Source organism: Patella vulgata, chromosome 2 (assembly GCF_932274485.2).
Source record: "Patella vulgata chromosome 2, xgPatVulg1.2, whole genome shotgun sequence".
In the NCBI taxonomy this organism is placed as follows: Eukaryota; Metazoa; Mollusca; class Gastropoda; family Patellidae; genus Patella; species Patella vulgata.
Genome location: NC_065880.2, coordinates 88,423,979 through 88,441,810, shown reverse-complemented (window position 1 = coordinate 88,441,810; position 17,832 = coordinate 88,423,979). Strand labels below are relative to the sequence as shown.

Genomic DNA, 17,832 nt, shown 5'->3' with positions numbered 1-17,832 from the left:
TAAAAATTACAAAAGTTTATTGAGGAAATACGTGTATTTAAATGACTGCAAAGTAGTAAATGGATAATACAAAGTAAATAACGTTTTACAGTCTTAATATTTCCTTAATGTTAAAAATGAATTGTACTATTGACCTCTTATGTCTGAATAAATGTTTGCACCATTCAAACCTTCAAAGGCTAATATCTTCGCTTGCAATAGAGTAATTTGAATGAAATTTTCAATATATTCATTTTACATCATCAACTGTCGAACTATTATAGCAAGAATGGCTAGCTCTTTATCTAAATTGTACATAATGTATCTTTAAAATACAGATCTATATTTCGTTTCGTTTGTTTTATACATTCGATGGTCTACACTACATGAAGATCTGGCCGGTTGTACTGGAAGGTCGCGTCAGGGGGTGGTAGAGCGGCTTTTGACCTTATGACGTCAGACATTAATCAATCAGCGTTGACGTTTCTAGTGGTTTACCTACAGTTCCGTGCATCGCACGCCAGGAACTAGCTGTAACAGACCGTTTCATTGGCTAATCGCTCACTTCAACCAGAACACCGGTAATATAATAACTTTTTCAGATCCTAGTGTAGTAAAGACAAGTAAAACGAAATTTTGAACTATAAAAAACGAAACGAATTAGGATTTGTGTTTTAATCAAACTGTTTTTAGTATAAATCAATGTTGCACACTTTCAGGGGTGATCACGAATTATTATTATTATTATTACGCAAGTGATTTATTGAAATAAAATTGTACCATGCTTCAGTACCACAGGATTTTCTGGCGTGGTTTCCCCTTGTTATTGGTGAAGGACAGAGGACCTGGCAATGTATGAGGTGTAGTCATTCGGATGGGACAAAATATCGAGGCCCCGTTGGTGTGCATGTAGAAATGAAATGAAATGAAATGAAATGGGGTTTAACGTCCTACTGTTCTGCTCCTATACTGGGCTAATGAAGACGGGCATACGCCATACAGTGTGCTACGAGGGAAATTTTGCCCGGGCAGCGGCACTATCGCCTACTCTTATATCGAATTCCAACTGCCAAGGGATCTTTTACGTGCATTAGAGAGCAAATGTCCCTCATATCACACTAATTGATTATTAAAATCCGATTGGTGCAGAAAAGCAGGAAATTTTAAAAAAAAATTGAAATTGTGTATGGTAAATTTCCACCAATATGATTCAACGTAGACGGAAACAGAATCAAACTACGTGGGTTGGTAACATATTGTTGTTTTAATTTAACAACGGCAGTCTAAATACATGTACAATTTTATATTAAATTCATTTTAGTATTTTTAAATAATCAATAAGTTTATGAAGCATTGCGTATTTCATCTGTTTGACGTTTAAAATATCTCTCTTTCTCACATTACTATGTCCTATAATTTAGGGGGTTCACGGTGGCTAAGTGGGTAAAACGCTGCCTCGCTAGCCTAGAGATCGGGTGTTTGATCTCTGCATTGGCCGGGAAAGTTCATTGTGGCCATTTTAATTTTTAGCATAAATTTATTTAGAACTGCTGGCTTTGTCGCATTCTTTTCTTCCACTTCTCGCATTTTTTACACTTTTTTTCATACACTCAATTCTTCTACTTCTTGGGCTTAACGCTCTCTTCCATACAAGCATACACGCTTAGTTTTCTTACCTTTTAAAAGTACATTTTAAATGAGTCCACAAGCTTGCAATTAATGCTTGATGTTTCTAGTAGTTTTGGGTTTCCTCCCACTGCTAAAAGACCCCTACGCTCAAGCGAATTATTAAAATAAAATTGCACCATATGTTAGTCCCGAAATGACCAAGTTTGTGTCAAGTGTAAGCTAAAACCCATCTCTCTCCGGGTCCTCCGGTTCCCACTGCTCTGCTAAAGATCCCAACGCTCAAGCGAATTATGGAAATGTTAGTCCCGAAATGACCTAGTTTGTGTCAAGTGGAAGTTAAACCCATATCTCTCCGGGTAAACCGGTTTCCTCCCACTGCTCTGCCAAAGACCCCTAAGCGAATTATTGAAATAAAATTGCACCATATATTAGTCCCGAAATGACCTAGTTTGTGTCGAGTTGACGTTAAACCAATCTCTCTCTCCCCCCTCTCTCTCTCTCTCTCTCCCGTTCTCTCTCTCTCTCCTCTCTCTCTCTCTCTCTCTGTTTTAATATGATACACAGGAAGAGATTAACAGTGACACTGAATAAACACGACCGGAAGTGGCTTAATGAATTGTTCTATCTATATGAATTATTTATCAGTTTCGCCGTATATATTTACAATTTAAAACATGATTCACGCCATAATACACCATACGGTCAACATTTGGTTTTTTTATTTTTTATTTCATCAATTAGATTAATCTGTTTGATATTAGCATTACTATATTACGATGTGACATTTTTTTTATTCCCCTCGTCAGCATAAATTCGTTTAGGTTTCAGGAGGCCTATATATATATATATATATATATATATATAGAGAGAGAGAGAGAGAGAGAGAGAGAGAGAGGGAGAGAGAGAGAGAGAAATGGGGTTTAACGTCCACTCGACATAAACCAGGCCATTTCGGGACTAACACATGGTTTAATTTTATTTCAATAATTCGCTTGCGCGTAGGGGTCTTTAGCAGTGGGAGGAAACCGGAGAACCCGGAGAAAACCCACGAGGTTGGACAGGCGACCCTACTCCTTGTCACGTACAACCGAGGATTCGAAACCACGCCAGTTGACTCAATGCCAGGCCTTATGATACAGCACGCACGTGCTAACCACTCGGCCACCCCCCCCCCCCCCTATATAAAACTTTTGTTGTTTTGTTATAGTACGTATTTAGATATACATGTAATTACTTATCTAAATTGACTTATTGCTTTAAAGTGGATAAGTTAATCTTTAATCCGAACCTATAAAGTTCTAATCCACCTGTTTACCTTTTCTGAACATCTATTTGAAAATAATTTAATATTACGTAACATGCATCTTAGTCATTGATTTAGTATGTACCTATATTTGGGTTAGGTCTCAGTAATGTAAATATGTTAATTTTTTATCTCATTTTGTATTATATGTTTAACTCTTATCATGTACATGTTCAAATATGTGTTGTTTAATTATTATTTAGATATAAATTGGCGATAGCGATTGGGTATAAATATAAGAGACGAAATACGGTCAATTATGTTCATTCGTTAATAAACCCAATTCGACGTCAAATAAATATTACTTAATTTCTTATAGATTAAAGCTCCTTGAATAATAAATATTGTGAGAGCGCTGTGTTTCGACGTATTAGAGATACGCACCCCCAGCATAAGAAGTCCTAATATACGTCAAGATAAGACAAACAGCACACCCTCTCAGTTTTAGTGTATCATATACATCACTAAGAAACTAGATGCAAAGTTTTGTGTTTCTGGATCAAAGATATTTGTCATAAATAGTGACTGAAAGTTGAGTAAGTTCTTAACTTAAATCTGAGATTGCTTTGTGAAACCGTGGTCATGTCCTTTATTTACAAAATCTGTAAGGCTACGGGTCTTGTCCAATGAAAGAATGGCATGCCCGTCTTTATTAACCCTGTCGGAGCCGTACCCTAGTTCGTTAAAACCCATTTCATTTCCTATAGCTATTGCCATCGGTAGCTTGTTTTGGACCATTACGTATTAAAAATACAGTTTTAACGAGTTATCGCCGTTATACTCATGGAATGATCTGCAACCCTCAGAAACCAGCAATACGACAGTTTATACCGTTAAACTGCACAATGAGATATTTGATAAAAAGAAAGTTGTAAAATTCGCCCGAGTAGCATTTTAATAAGATAAATTTATTAATAAACTTACCCGATTATTAACAATGTCAATCAATGGATGTTTCTAGTACAATGTTGTCGAGTCGAGAAATAAACAAGGTTATGACAGTAAGGATGTAATCAACTTCACAATACGTAAGACCGGTTGACATAAGGATGTCGTCCTCTTACTACGCAGCAATCCGTGAAATTAATATGAGATTTTCTGTGAATATGATATTAAGGGAGAATAGTATGATCTATCCTTGTAGACCGATCTGTGGTTGGTTGGCCTCCCTTCTCTATGTATAATAAAACTGACGTTATTCAAAACAAGAGTGTTTACGAACAAAGATTACCTCGTAAATTCCGTATTTATGAATTATGATTATCTCGTAAATAACCTCTTGAAGAGAGAGAGAGAGAGAGAGAGAGAGAGGGGTTAATATCATATATTATCAAAAACAAAATGAAATTTATATGAAATTGGGTTTAACGTCCTACTGTTCTGCTCCGAACTGGGCTAAGAGAAAGAGAGGGAGAGAGAGAGAGAGATGGGGTTTGATTTCGTATGTTTAAGGTCCTACTATTCTGTTCCGAACTGAGCTAATGAAGACAGGCATTCGCCATACAGTGTGCTATGAGGGAAATTTTGCCCGGACAGCGGCACTACGGCCTACTCTTATATCGAATTAAAACTGTCAAGGAATCTTTTACGTGCACGCCTATGTGTACACGTGATCTCGGTTTTGCGTCCCATCCGAACGACTAGACAGATGTCCTTGTCAGGCCCTTCGTCCTGCATCACTAAGAAAGGAGAACCACGCCTGAAAATCTGGATGAACTTTCTCGGCCAAATCAGGGATTGAACACCTGACCTCCGGGCTAGTCCGATCACCAAACCCAAGTACTAAGAACAACCTTGTTGTCCCAAAATATAAACTCAGTTCCTTTGGCGCTCGCTCATTCAGTGTTGTTGCTGCCAATTTGTGGAACTCGCTACATGAAAATCTTCAATCTAGTCCATCATTAGACTCCTTTAAATCAAGATTGAAAACGTACTTATTTGAGAAATTTTTTAAGAGTGATAGCGTTTTTTTGTAGCGCTACGAGCACGTCTATGGAATTAGCGTGATATAAATGGACTTATTATTATTAATTATTAAACATACATTATACAAGAGCTAAATCTGCCTATTGCAGGTCTTTCTTTAGGTCTTAAATGTTATATAAATTATTAATTAGACATTTATTAACACGAAGAGACCATAATCAACTCTCGATGCCATCTTATGTGTCAGATTTTCACTGGATTTGAACCCGATCTGTTGCTCAATGCTCAATGATGATTAAATCCAAAAATGAATAATCATGGTTCAGAGTGGAGCAATTTGACTGAAACTTTCACCATATTCCCATTACATTATCTTGTTTTTAACTATTATAGCGAAAACTGTCGGCTCTTTATCTAATCTTCCATAACGCCCCTTTAATCATAGTATGAACGAGGAAACCGGAGGACCCGGAGAAAACCCACAAAATTGACAGACCTTATGATACAACGCGCACGTGCTAACCATTCGCCCATCCAACCCCGTCACATTATGAAATAAGGCCTAGCTTATTATAAGGATATCGCCTCAAGTCATAACAGAATAAGGTGAATCAGAAAGCAAAGATAATTATTTTATAATGTATTTAAACTGTAATGAGATGAGCGAGTAAAAGTATGAAACAGCCTCGTCGGAAATTGACATGTCACGTACTCTTTGACCAATTAACCATATCACTTGTGACCTAGTGGATAATTGGTTGAATGTTTATAAATAGAACGAATTCTCAGTGTCATATATATATTTAAAGGAAGGAAGGGAGGGCGGGAGTTTATTACCAACCCACTCAATACAAACTAGTTGATTTCCTGACTTGATTTCTTGAGCGTTGGAGAGAGAGAGAGAGAGAGAGAGAGAGAGGGAGAGAGAGAGAAATAGAGAGAGAGAGAGAGATGGGGTTAACGTCCGTTTTGTTGTGGATGAAATAACCATAAAAAATGGATAATCTAGACTTTGTTTATTATCGTAACAAAACAACGGTAGTCAGTTGTGAGAGAGAGAGAGAAATGGGGTTTAACGTCCACTCGACACAAACTAGGTCATTTCGGGACTAAAATATGGTTTAATTTTATTTCAATAATTCGCTTGCGCATAGGGGTCTTTAGCAGTGGGAGGAAACCGGAGGACCCGGAGAAAACCCACGAGATTGGACAGGCGACCCTACTCCATGTCACGTACAACCGGGGATTCGAAACCACGCCAGTCGACTCAATGACAGACTTTATGATACAGCGCGTGCACGCTAACCATTCAGCCATCCAACCCCCCGTTAGTCAGTTGTGCCTGTCTAGTCGTTCGGATGGAACGAAAAACAGAGGTCCCGTGTATACACTGGCGTGCATGTAAAAGATCCCTTGGCATTTGGAGTTCGATATAATAGTAGCCCAGTCGGAGCAGAACAGTAAGACGTTAAACAGTATTTCATTTATACAGTTATTAAGACTATGTCGAACCGACATGTCCCACACATTGATCAATAAAAGGAATAGTGTTTCTAATTATTCAAGATTAGCTTGTTTAAGGTGATGATGATAATAACAAGTGGATTAAAATAGAATAGATTAATCATCAACGACCCGAGTAGTTCATACTTAAATATAGATTCTCCAAAACATTGCTAATCTATATATTTACTACTTAGGTTATACGGAAGACCATTGGGGCCAATCAAATTAATTTTGTTTTAGATTATTATGTCGTAATTACGAGTAATTAACACGTAATTGCGAAATGTCGAGATATTAATTCGTAATTACGAGATATTAATTCGTAATTACGAAATAAACAGTTTTTCTCTTTTGACCCTTATAGGTTTCCGTAGGTTAATGATATCTTTACAGTGAACAGCAGAAGCGTAATCGTCCCTGATCCTTCCGACTCAAAATCATGAATATTCACCAAATCTGGCAGAAAATGTAAAATTAGCCTGTTTACTTCCTGACCCTTCCGCCTCATGCATATTCAACAAAACCTGACAGAAAATGTAAATTCCAAAGGACAACAAAAATTGCCATACAAAAGGTTCTTATGTGGTTATAAAGATTAAAATAATTGAAAACACTAATGGGATATTGTAATGGGGATATAATTCGTGCTTTTATTCATCCGTCCCTTTAATTCATTCATTCATTCATTCATTTAATGCCCAATGAATAACTTATTTAAACTTCAATAGATTTCTTTCAATTATACCTGAAGCCATTAATTTTGGTAATCGATGGTGGACAGTCAACTCATCAATAGTTTAGACTATTTCTATTATTTGTAATTATTGTCTTTGATGTTTAATTGTGTATATTTTATTTAATCCTTACATACTAGCAGGGATCGAACACCCGACCTCCAGGCTAGCGAGCCAGCGTCTTACCCATTTAGCCACCGTTGCCGACCAGTTTAAAGGATAATTCCAGTGTGTATTTTTTACCGAAGATTCTCACTGCTACAATATATATGAATAGAAAATGTATTTCGTAGTTCTAATGGTAGTGTGTGAGAGAGAGAGAGAGAGAGAGAGAGAGATGGGGTTAAACGTCCAATCGACACCAACTTGGTCATTTCGGGACTAACACATGGTTCAATTTCACTTCAATAGTTCGCTTGCGCGTAGGGGTCTTTAGCCATGAGAGGAAACAGAAGGTCCCGGAGAAAACCCACGAGATTGGACAGGCGCACGCCTTGTCACGTACAATCGGGGAATCAAAACCCCGCCAGTTGACTCATTGACAGACCTTATGATACAGCATGCAATTTCTAACCATTCACCCCCGCTCAATCTTTAAATGGCGAACCGTTCTAATCTAGTAAAATCTCGAGTATCCGATGCCATCGAGAGTTGTTTATGGTCTTGTTTTGTTAAAGATACATCATGTAAGATTTAGATAAAGAGCTAGCTATTCTTGCTATAATAGTTCGAAAATAGATAATGTAAAATGAATAATTTGAAAATGTCATACAAATTACTCTATTGCGAGCGAAGATATTGGCCTTTAAAGGTTTGACAAGACGTGTGCAATAATTTCAACCACCGTACTGGTTGTTCGAAGCTAAGCCTCGCTCCTCTATTTTTAGCTTAAATCAAAATATGGCTGAACTGTTCTAATCTATTTAATATTGGAGAAATCCGATACCACCGAGAGTTGATTATGGCCTGGATAAGACCGAAATCGAACCCCCGACCTCCTGACTAGTCAACCAGCGCCTGGTCGCCTGTCCAACCTCGTGGGAAATAAAGTTGAACCATATATTAGTCCCGAAATGACATAGTTTGTGTCAACTGGACGTTATACCAAATCTCTCTCTGGACGTTATACTAACTCTCTCTCTCTCTCTCTCTCTCTCTCCTGCTAACACATCAATAAGTTAACGATGAAAGGCAATTTAAACAGAGTTTTGTCCATATTTCTGGTTGCTACATATTCAATATTAATCAGATGGATAATCGATTAATGATAGTTACACACATGTTAAAGTAATCTTAGATGTTGATATAAGAGCAGCTGATATAAGAACGCAGATACAGAACCATAGTAAAGTGACATTGATTTGTACAAAATGTATACAATTCGCCGTTATCGACCAACAAATTCAACATAGCACTGTGTTTTGAATAATCTCTTTTACCTATGCCAGACGTCCAGAAAATTTGGTTAGTGCTAAATGAAAAGGTCAGTTCAATTTTTCGTCATAGTTATAAGAATCCCTAGCCGTAACTCCGGGATAGTGGAAAAAACTCATTTTTATAAAATCCAATCCTTAGTAGGAAAAACACTTATGTGGCTCTCACCCGAGAACCTCAAATTTATTATTTTTTCTTTAGAAATCAAATACCAGAATACAAAAAGTGACCCCAAAGGAAGATCATCAGCGCCACCAACAGCATAAAAACAGCGAAACCAAAGTTTGTATATTAATCTAATGTATTTTTAATAAAACTAGGAAATATCACGAACCAAATTTTCATCATCCTAGGTCAGTATTTATGTGGAGACTTAACCTCTCCCCCAAATTCTTAAACCTAACCCTGGACTACCTTAAGCCTAACCTACAATCTCGCCAACGATCACGCTCCCTAACCTTACTTACATCTCAGAGACCTTGACTAAAATTAAGCTGGCCTTAACAAATAGATTTAGCCAGAAAATTTTGTTGTTCCACTACCTTCGAAAAACTAATGCGCTTGGCGATATAGTCCCCTAGTCAAGTCGTTTACAGCACAATTACAAAGTCAACTCAATGTGTCATTATTTATAAATATCCATTTCGTTTAATAACCTCTTCCAGCATTTCGTTAGTTTACTAAACTAAATGACTTTTAATGAATATCGACCGAGTTCCCCATAATATTTGACGAACTTCGACCTAAGTTAAGTTTTGTTTTACTAATTTTATTTCAGTAGTTGGGAGAAATCGCCAGGATTCACGGTGGCTCAGTGTAAGACGCTGACTCAGTAACCAGAAGGGACAGAGAGAGAAATGGGGTTTAACGTCCACTAGACACAAACTAGGTCATTTAGGGACTAACATATGGTTTAATTTTATTTCAATAATTCGCTTGCGCGTAGGGGTCTTTAGCAGTGGGAGGAAACCGGAGGACCCAGAGAAAACCCACGAGGCTGGTCAGGCGAACTTAATGACAGACCTTATGATCAAACGCGCACACATTAACCATTCGGTCATCCACCCCGCGGGCGTTTAAACACTAATAGAAGAAGAAATCAGTAAATGTTGGTATCAATATGTGAGTTAGTAAAATTTGGTATCACTGGGCGACTTAGTAAAGTTTGACTTCATTGGGCGAGTTAATAAAGTTTGGTATCAAAATGTGAGTTAATAAAGTTTTGTATCACTGGGCGAGCTAGAAAAGTGTGTTACTAAAGTGTGTTACTATTGGAAGAGTTAGGAAAGTTTGGTATCACATGGCGAGTAAGTAAAGTTTAGTTACAATATCTGAGTTAATAAATTTTGGTATCACTGGGCAAGTAAGTAAAGTTTGGTATCACTAGACAAGTTAGTAAAGTTTGGTATCACTGGACGAGTTAGTAAAGTTTGGTATCACTGGGTGAGTTAGTAAAGTATGGTATCACTGGGCGAGTTAGTAAAGTTTGGTATCACTGGACGAGTTAGTAAAGTTAGGTATCACTGAGCGAGTTAGAAAAGTTTGGCATCACTGCACGAGTTAGGAAAGTTTGGTATCACTGGGCGAGTAAGTAAAATCTAATATCATTTTCAAAGCCTGTTAAGCTAATGTTTTGGTTGTGCAACATGTGATGATGGTAATACGAATAGCTTTATTCCCCAGTATATGAATCAAAATATAGACTAAATATTTAATAAAGATATCATGCTATTTGATGAGTTTCAGCCTTAGCAATCGAAATGATTAGATTTTACAATATTAACTCTTTTATTTGTACAATATTATATATAGTAGATGTGTTACCTAATGCAGTCGAATTGACATGTATTCCAATCAAGAAGATGGCGTTCTATTGTAATCATGTTTAACGTCTGACATGGTTCAATTTTATTTCAATAATTCGCTTGCGCGTAGGGGTCTTTAACAGTGGGTGGGTGAGAGAAAGAGAGAGAGAGAGAGAGAGAGAGAGAGTGGGTAGGGTGTTTAATGTCCACTCGGTAAAAGGCTTGAGTCGGTTTACCGACTAATACAGACCCGTGCTGGTTTAATACTAAGCAGCTTGGAGATAAAACTCATAGGGTAATGTACCCTCTCCTCCTTGTTTGGCTGAATCCACCAGCCGTAGCGCCGCTGCCCGGGCAAATTTTCCCTCATAGCACACTGTATGGCGTATGCCCGTCTTCATTAGCCCAGATAGGAGCATAACAGTAGGACGTTAAACCCCATTTCATTTTATTTCATTTACCTATACTACATGATGATCTGACCAGATGTACTGGGATCATACGTGCGGCTTTTAACCTTATGACGTCAGACATTGATTACTCAATCAGCGTTGACGTTTCTGGGGGTTTACCCACAGTTCTGTGCAGAAAACGACAAGAACTCGCCGTAACAGACCGTTCCATTGTCTAATTCCTCACATCAACTAGAACACCTGTTATATAACAACTCTTCAAGATCTTAGTGATGTGAAAACAAGTAAAACGAAATTTTAAAAGAAATAGGATCTGTGTTTTAATCAGATTGAAATTGTCGCTCAGTAGTTAATATTTTAATCTAAGTTATTTCGGTTTTAATTGTTTTATTGATTAGACCAGGGACACAAAATAATTAGTCTTAATGTCTATCATTATATTGACTCAATCATCTACAACTCATTAAGCATTAATTACAAACAGATACACTCTACTGGAATATCTTTACTACAACGTAGAATTAAGTTATTCCTGAGGGTACGCTCGTACTGTTCAGTCACCCGACATGGTGTTATTATGTGATATTTGCCTTCACTACACGTTAATCTCGGAGGGGCGTGGTCGTGGTGGTGGTGGTGGGGGGAGGGGGTGACGCTTGTCATGTGGCGTAGATTCGATTCCCACTTGGGTCTTGGGTGCACACCTTCTGTGTATTTGTATCGCAAGGTCTATCATTGAGGATTTGTACGTGACAAGGAGTAGGGTCGCCTGTCCAACCTCGTGGGTTTTCTCCGGGTCCCTCCAGTTACCCTGCTCCTCTCTCTCTCTCTCCTTTCATGTTCATAAGGGTTCAATATTGACCCGGGTTTTTTTATTTTATTTATTCCTCTCTCACACACTCAAAAACATATTACCAATAACTTTGTGTGTTGTTTAAATGGTCTAAAGTGCTGCGAGGATGTTTAGCGGTCTCAGATCTCTGACAAAGGAAAGGGTTCAACGAGTGACCCTATGATTTGTGAAAACCAAAGGGTTAAACAAGCGATGGTTGCTAGGGTTTCGGTCGGATATGGTTTGTGGTTTATCGCCCCGAACCCAAAACATTTTCCGTTAAGTGAGGTATTGGTGGTATTGGGGATCTTTGGATGGTGCGGGGGGATCAAATCCAAGATGGCGACTTTCTACCTAAAATCGCGAATATCTCCAACACTATTGGGTTTAGACACCACAAGATATTCGTGATTTTTGGTAGAGAACCACCATCTTGGAAATAAACCAAACTTCTTGTCCTTATTTGGACTTCGATTTTGTTAAACGGTCAAAGGTCACGAGATGTAAACAGGGCTAGAGCTAATCCTAACCCTAACCCCAACTCTGGACGCTTACCTTAACCCTAACCTACAATCTCGCCAGCAATCGCGCGCCCTAATAACCTTATTTACATCTCAACGACCTTGACAAATATTGATTTAGGCATTAACAAACAGATCTAGCTGGCGTTAAATGAAAAAAAATTAGCATCATCAATATTTTAAAATTAATTTCGATTTGTACCTATTGTATTTTGGTCTCAACCATATCTTCTACCATTATTTGTTTTAAATAAGGGTTATTCATCTACAAATTAATGGAACAGATTTAAGATTCATATTTAGAGCTTTAATTGGTTTCGGTTCAATTCACAACTTTTGTCTTTGTCTCTATGAAGAAGAATATGTATTTATTTTGTTTCCAATTTGATTAAAATACAGATCTATATTTCGTTTCGTTTTTTTTTTGTTTACACTTGCGATGCCCTAGCGTATTAAAGACAAGTAAAACGAAATTCTGAACTATAAAAAACGAAACGAAATAGGTTAATTAGATTGATTTTTTTTTTCTAAACTTCAGAAAGGTTATTAAGAAACAGATGACAAAGTAAATGTTAAAGTTATTCCTATTAAGTATTATATATGGCGCCATTATCACTACTAAGAACTGTCAAAATAAACCTTTACGATAAACAAACCGTAAGGCCATATATGAAGGTAAATAATACACAAGGTAAAACGATGATAGAGATTTTGTATATTTGTCTTTCGTTCCGTGTATTATATTAAATAATTAGCTGTAATTAAGACCTTTTGTTGAATTGGGTGATGTATATTGACCTAATCTTTATCACAACATGACACCATAAATTACAATTATATATTATATATTTACTTATTGGCTATATGGACATGATGAATGAATTGGCATTGTCTCGAGATAAAGGGCGATGTTGTCCATTTATGAAAACTAAAAGTATTCTGTACACAGAGGACTGTCTACTCTACTTCGAGAATGGATCTCCGCCCTAAATGACCTCCATATGCAACAATTAGTATACTGGTTTGTAGAGAGTGAGAAATGGGGTTTAACGTCCACTCTCTTTTGGACAAAGACATAGTTCAATTTTATTTCATTAATTCGCTTGCGCGTAGGGGTCTTTAGCATTGGAAGATAACCGGAGGACCCGGAGAAAACCCACAAGGTCGGACAGGCAACCCTACTCCTTGTCACGTACAACCAGTTGACTCAATGTGAGACTTTATGATACAGCGCGCACATGCTACCCATTCAGCCATCCAACCCCCCATACTGTTTTGTAACGCTGTCCTACTCCGGTTGATATAAGACCCCCGAGTTCACAAAGCATTCCCAGACATAAGTTAAGAATTTACACAAATTTGTTCGCCTTATTTTAACTAAAAACTAAAAACTTTTGTTTTAATGTATAAAATACATCAATAAGAAACTATGTGCAATGTTTTGTGTTTCTGGATCAAAGATATTTCCCATAAACAGTGATTGAAAGTTGAGTAAATTCTTAACTTAAGTGTTAGAATGATTTGTGAACAATGTGAAATAATTTATAGAGAAGGTTGGAGAGAGAGAGAAATAGGGTTTAACGTCCACTCGACACAAACTAGGTAATTTCGGGACTAACATATGGTTTAATTTTATTTCAATAATTTGCTTGCGCGTAGGGGTCTTTAGCAGTAGGAGGAAACCGGAGGACCCGGAGAAAACCCACGAGGTTGGACAGGCGACCCTACTCCTTGCCACGTACAACCGGGGATTCGAAACCAGGCCAGTTAGAGAAGGTTGGTGTAAGAAATGAAATAAAATGAAATGGGGTTTAACCTCCTACTGTTCTGCTTCGACTGGGCTAATGAAGACAGGCATACGCCATACATTGTGCTATGAAGGAAATTTTGCCCGGACAGCGTCACTATGGTCTACGTTTATATCGAATTCCAACTGCCAAGGGATCTTTTACATGCATGCCAATGTATACACGGGACCATCCGAACGAATAGACAGCTGTCCTTGTTAGGCCCTGTGTCCTGCACCACTGACAAAGGGAAAACACGTCGGAAAGTTGGTGTCCGAATATTTTGCTTTCTTACACAGGCCACTGTGTCCACAGGTCTTTAGAGCAATCCACTACCCAGCCCCAATCACATTAAAATACAGATCTATATATTTCTTTTCGTTTTTTTTTATACTTTCGATGGCCTCTACTACATGAAGTAGTAGAAGGTCGCGTCAGAGGTCATTAGAGCGGCTTTTGACCCAATGACGTCAGTCATTTGATCAGCGTTGATGTTTCTAGTGGTTTACCCACAGTTCCGTGGACCTCACGCCAAAAACTCGCCGTAACAGACCGTTTGATTGCCTAATCCCTCACATCACCCAGACCGTGGGTTATATAACAACTCTTCCAGATCCTGGTGTAGTAAAGACAAGTAAAACGAAATTTTGAACTATGAAAAAATGAAACGAAATAGGATTTGTGTTTTAATCAGATTCGGCCTAGCCCGCTCTTTTTACGTACGTAAATAAGGTTCTGGCAGTTTCCATTACGCAAAAAGTCCCAGATACATTTGTCTATAACTGTTCCAGATCCTAGTGTAGTCAAGACAAGTAAAACTAAATTTTGAACTAAAAGAAACAAAACGAAATAGGATCTGTGTTTTAATCAGATTGCATAACCGTAGCGTCTTAAAGATGGGTTCCCAGAAAAGTATTTATCGGGTGGTTATTTCCAATAAAAGTATGGCAATTTTGGTATATATGGAAAGTAGAGATATCCAATCTTACTAGAAAAATACTGGATTCGCCGAAAAACATTCATGGAGCGTTTACAGGACAAAAATGTAAGGGTTCCCCTAATCAACAGCCCGACGATTAGGAACTTCTGCACGCGTGATGTCAAAGGTCACAAGCGAACATTGAGCGCTTGATGTACAAGTTGATAAACTTTATGAAGAGTTAGACGTACAATACTTTCTGAGATAAAAACGACAGAAAAAGACGCGGGTAGTGGAGAATCCGAGAATTTAATTAGGATTCGATATTTGTAATAAATAGTAAGCGATTAAAGACAACATCGTCTTATGTATGCAATGAATTCTCCTCTGACTCCCTAGACGTGACGTAAACATGACCTGGATTGATCGAATTTTAATAGCAGGGCATTCCTTCGCAATTACAATGTTTGAGAAGGATTTGAAGCATAATTATGACAAATTAATTAGTTTGAATATGTTTTTGGTCCATATATACCATTAAATCACCCAGTTTGTATGCGGGAACCCATCTTTAAAACTCCAAAGGAACTGTTCTTGAAATACATATTAATGTAAAGATACATGATTGTGTTTTTCGGAAAATATCAAATTCATTAAAGGGGAATTAGGTAAGATTAGATAAAAAAGCTGACAGTTCTCGCTATAATAGTTAAAATATAGATAATGAAAAGAGAATATGCTGAAAATGTCAGTCAAATTGTTTCACTCTGAACCTAGATATTAGCGATTCAATTTCAGGCTAGCCTCGATCGTCACTACTACCGTTGTTACGATAATAAACAAAGTCTCGATTATCCATTTTTACGCTTATTTCATCCACATCAATCCGTATTCAAATGCACTAAATATAGCAGACTAAAGATGCAACGAGAGTTGGTTATGGTCTTATTAAGTTAATTAATGTCTAATTAATATAGATAATATTTAATGCCTACCGAAAGACAGATTTAGCTCTTTTAAATGCATGTTTTAGGGTTAACCCTCACTAGTTTGTATTCAGATTGATTAAGAACTCAAAATCAAAATACCGAAGCTAAATAATCTGTGCATTCATTCAGATTAAAAACACGTCCACCAATCTGGTTCACGACAATTAAAGATGGCTTCCATCTTGTTACACAGGGATCAGCATTGATCGATGGAATTTTTAATTCGTTATATCTTTGTGAATTCTGAACGGTTGAACCATTATTGAACTGATTTATATATTAGAGATTCAACTTTCACAATATTGTGGTTTTCAAGTGATTCTATAACATTAAGACTTTAAGTATACGTTATGTAAGATTTAGATAAAGAGCTGGTCGTTCAAACATAACAAATGGCAAATGAATATATTGAAAATCTCTTTATTCTTTGACATTTTGACCAAATGTAGCGTAGATAGTTTAGCATCCGGTTTCCTCCCACTGCTAAAGACCCCTACACGCAGGTGAATTGTTGAAATAAAACTGAACCATATGTTAGTCCTCAAATGACCTAGTTTGTCTAGAGTGGACGTTAAATCCCATCTCTCTATCTCTCTCTCTCTCTCTCTCTCTCTCGTTATTGTAGCAATGGTACTTAATAATCCATACTAAGTCTCGAGTATCTATTTTATCGCTAAACTCTTATATGGTCGCGGTGTTCTAATATACTTAAAATCGGAGCTTGTGTTTAAATCCAATTAAATCTTTGCCATTAGATGGTCCAGGGAGTTGATTATAGGCCTGTCATGTGAATAAATGTCTAAAAAATAATTTATATAACAATAGGCAACTTTAAACAGTTTAATTTTTTTTTTACTCGAGTAGAGTTCGATGTTTATAATGACGGCAGGGAGTACATATATCGATAACTATTTTAAAAGATGATATCTTTAACTACATTGATTCCTACTCGAGATAAGTTCTTAGATGAAATCCTGAACATGTACTCGGTACAAGTTGAAATAATATTTATACATCGCCTAGATCTACTTTATCTGCTGCTATTGTACATATTATTGTAAACTTACAAATTAGCCATCTTCGATATAATAATCTTCACGAACCAGGCTCAAGAAACAAAGAGGACAACTCTTCCCGGAGTCGAAAGCAAGCAGATCACCGTTAATTTCCGCGCTGACTTCAATAATTCTGGTCATGTTTCCCGGTCCCAAATTCTTCCAAACTTTTCGTTCGGCCCCAAGTTTGTTTTTACCACAGAGCAACAAATGGCCATGCCTTTGCTACAACTTTTGTATGAGACTGACCATTGAAGCAACATACTAAAAACTTTAGTTCCGTCAATTCATGTACTATCAATATGACATTTAGCGTGTTAGGTCCCATAACGACTACGCATCGATCGGTGGATTTCAAAATTCCAAGATGGCTGTGATGACGTCATACTCAGATCCCAATCCATAATACGGTGATGCTTTTTTAATTAAATGTTAGATATTTAAGTTGAATACATCTTAATTACATATTACCATGAAAATACCTTTAAAGATGCATTATGTCAGAGCTAAATCTGCTTATTGCAGGTATTTATTTTGTCCGATTCTGTTAAACGTTCTTTTACAAAATGAAATGAAATGAAATGTGGTTTTATGGCACGTCAGCTCCAACAGGGCTATATTGCGCCAAACAATAAATAAAAACAATATCACGGTTAGTAAAATTAAAAATAAAATACAACTTTTATGCATATAAATATTAAATATAAAAATGAAATGATATATATATATATATATATATATATATTAATTTATGATAAAATCCTGTCTCTTTTAAAAAGTCTAACACTTTACCATATAAACCCTGTTGGGCAAACATGTGATGTAAGTTCTTTTACAAACTTGAAATGAAAAGAAATGAAATGGGGTTTAACGTCCTACTGTTCTGCTCCGAACTGGGCTAATGAAGACGGGTATACGCCATACAGTGTGCTATGAGGGAAATTTTGCCCGGACAGCGGCACTATATATACGACCTACTCTTATATCGAATTCCAACTGT

The 17,832-nt window shown here is 37.1% G+C and overlaps 1 protein-coding gene across 2 annotated transcripts in view; it reads right to left on the bottom strand.

The window, feature by feature from the left end:
• LOC126810058 (metabotropic glutamate receptor 3) overlaps positions 1 to 17,832 on the bottom strand; it is a 52,425-nt gene that overhangs the window by 19,252 nt on the left and 15,341 nt on the right. The window contains exon 1 of one of the 2 annotated variants that reach the window (XM_050535004.2): positions 3,836 to 3,929. The exons of the other annotated variant lie outside the window; for it this stretch is intronic. The gene's annotated coding sequence lies outside the window, so the exon portion shown is untranslated. Of the gene's footprint in view, positions 1 to 3,835; positions 3,930 to 17,832 lie in introns of those variants that run through there. 2 annotated transcript variants of the gene reach the window in all.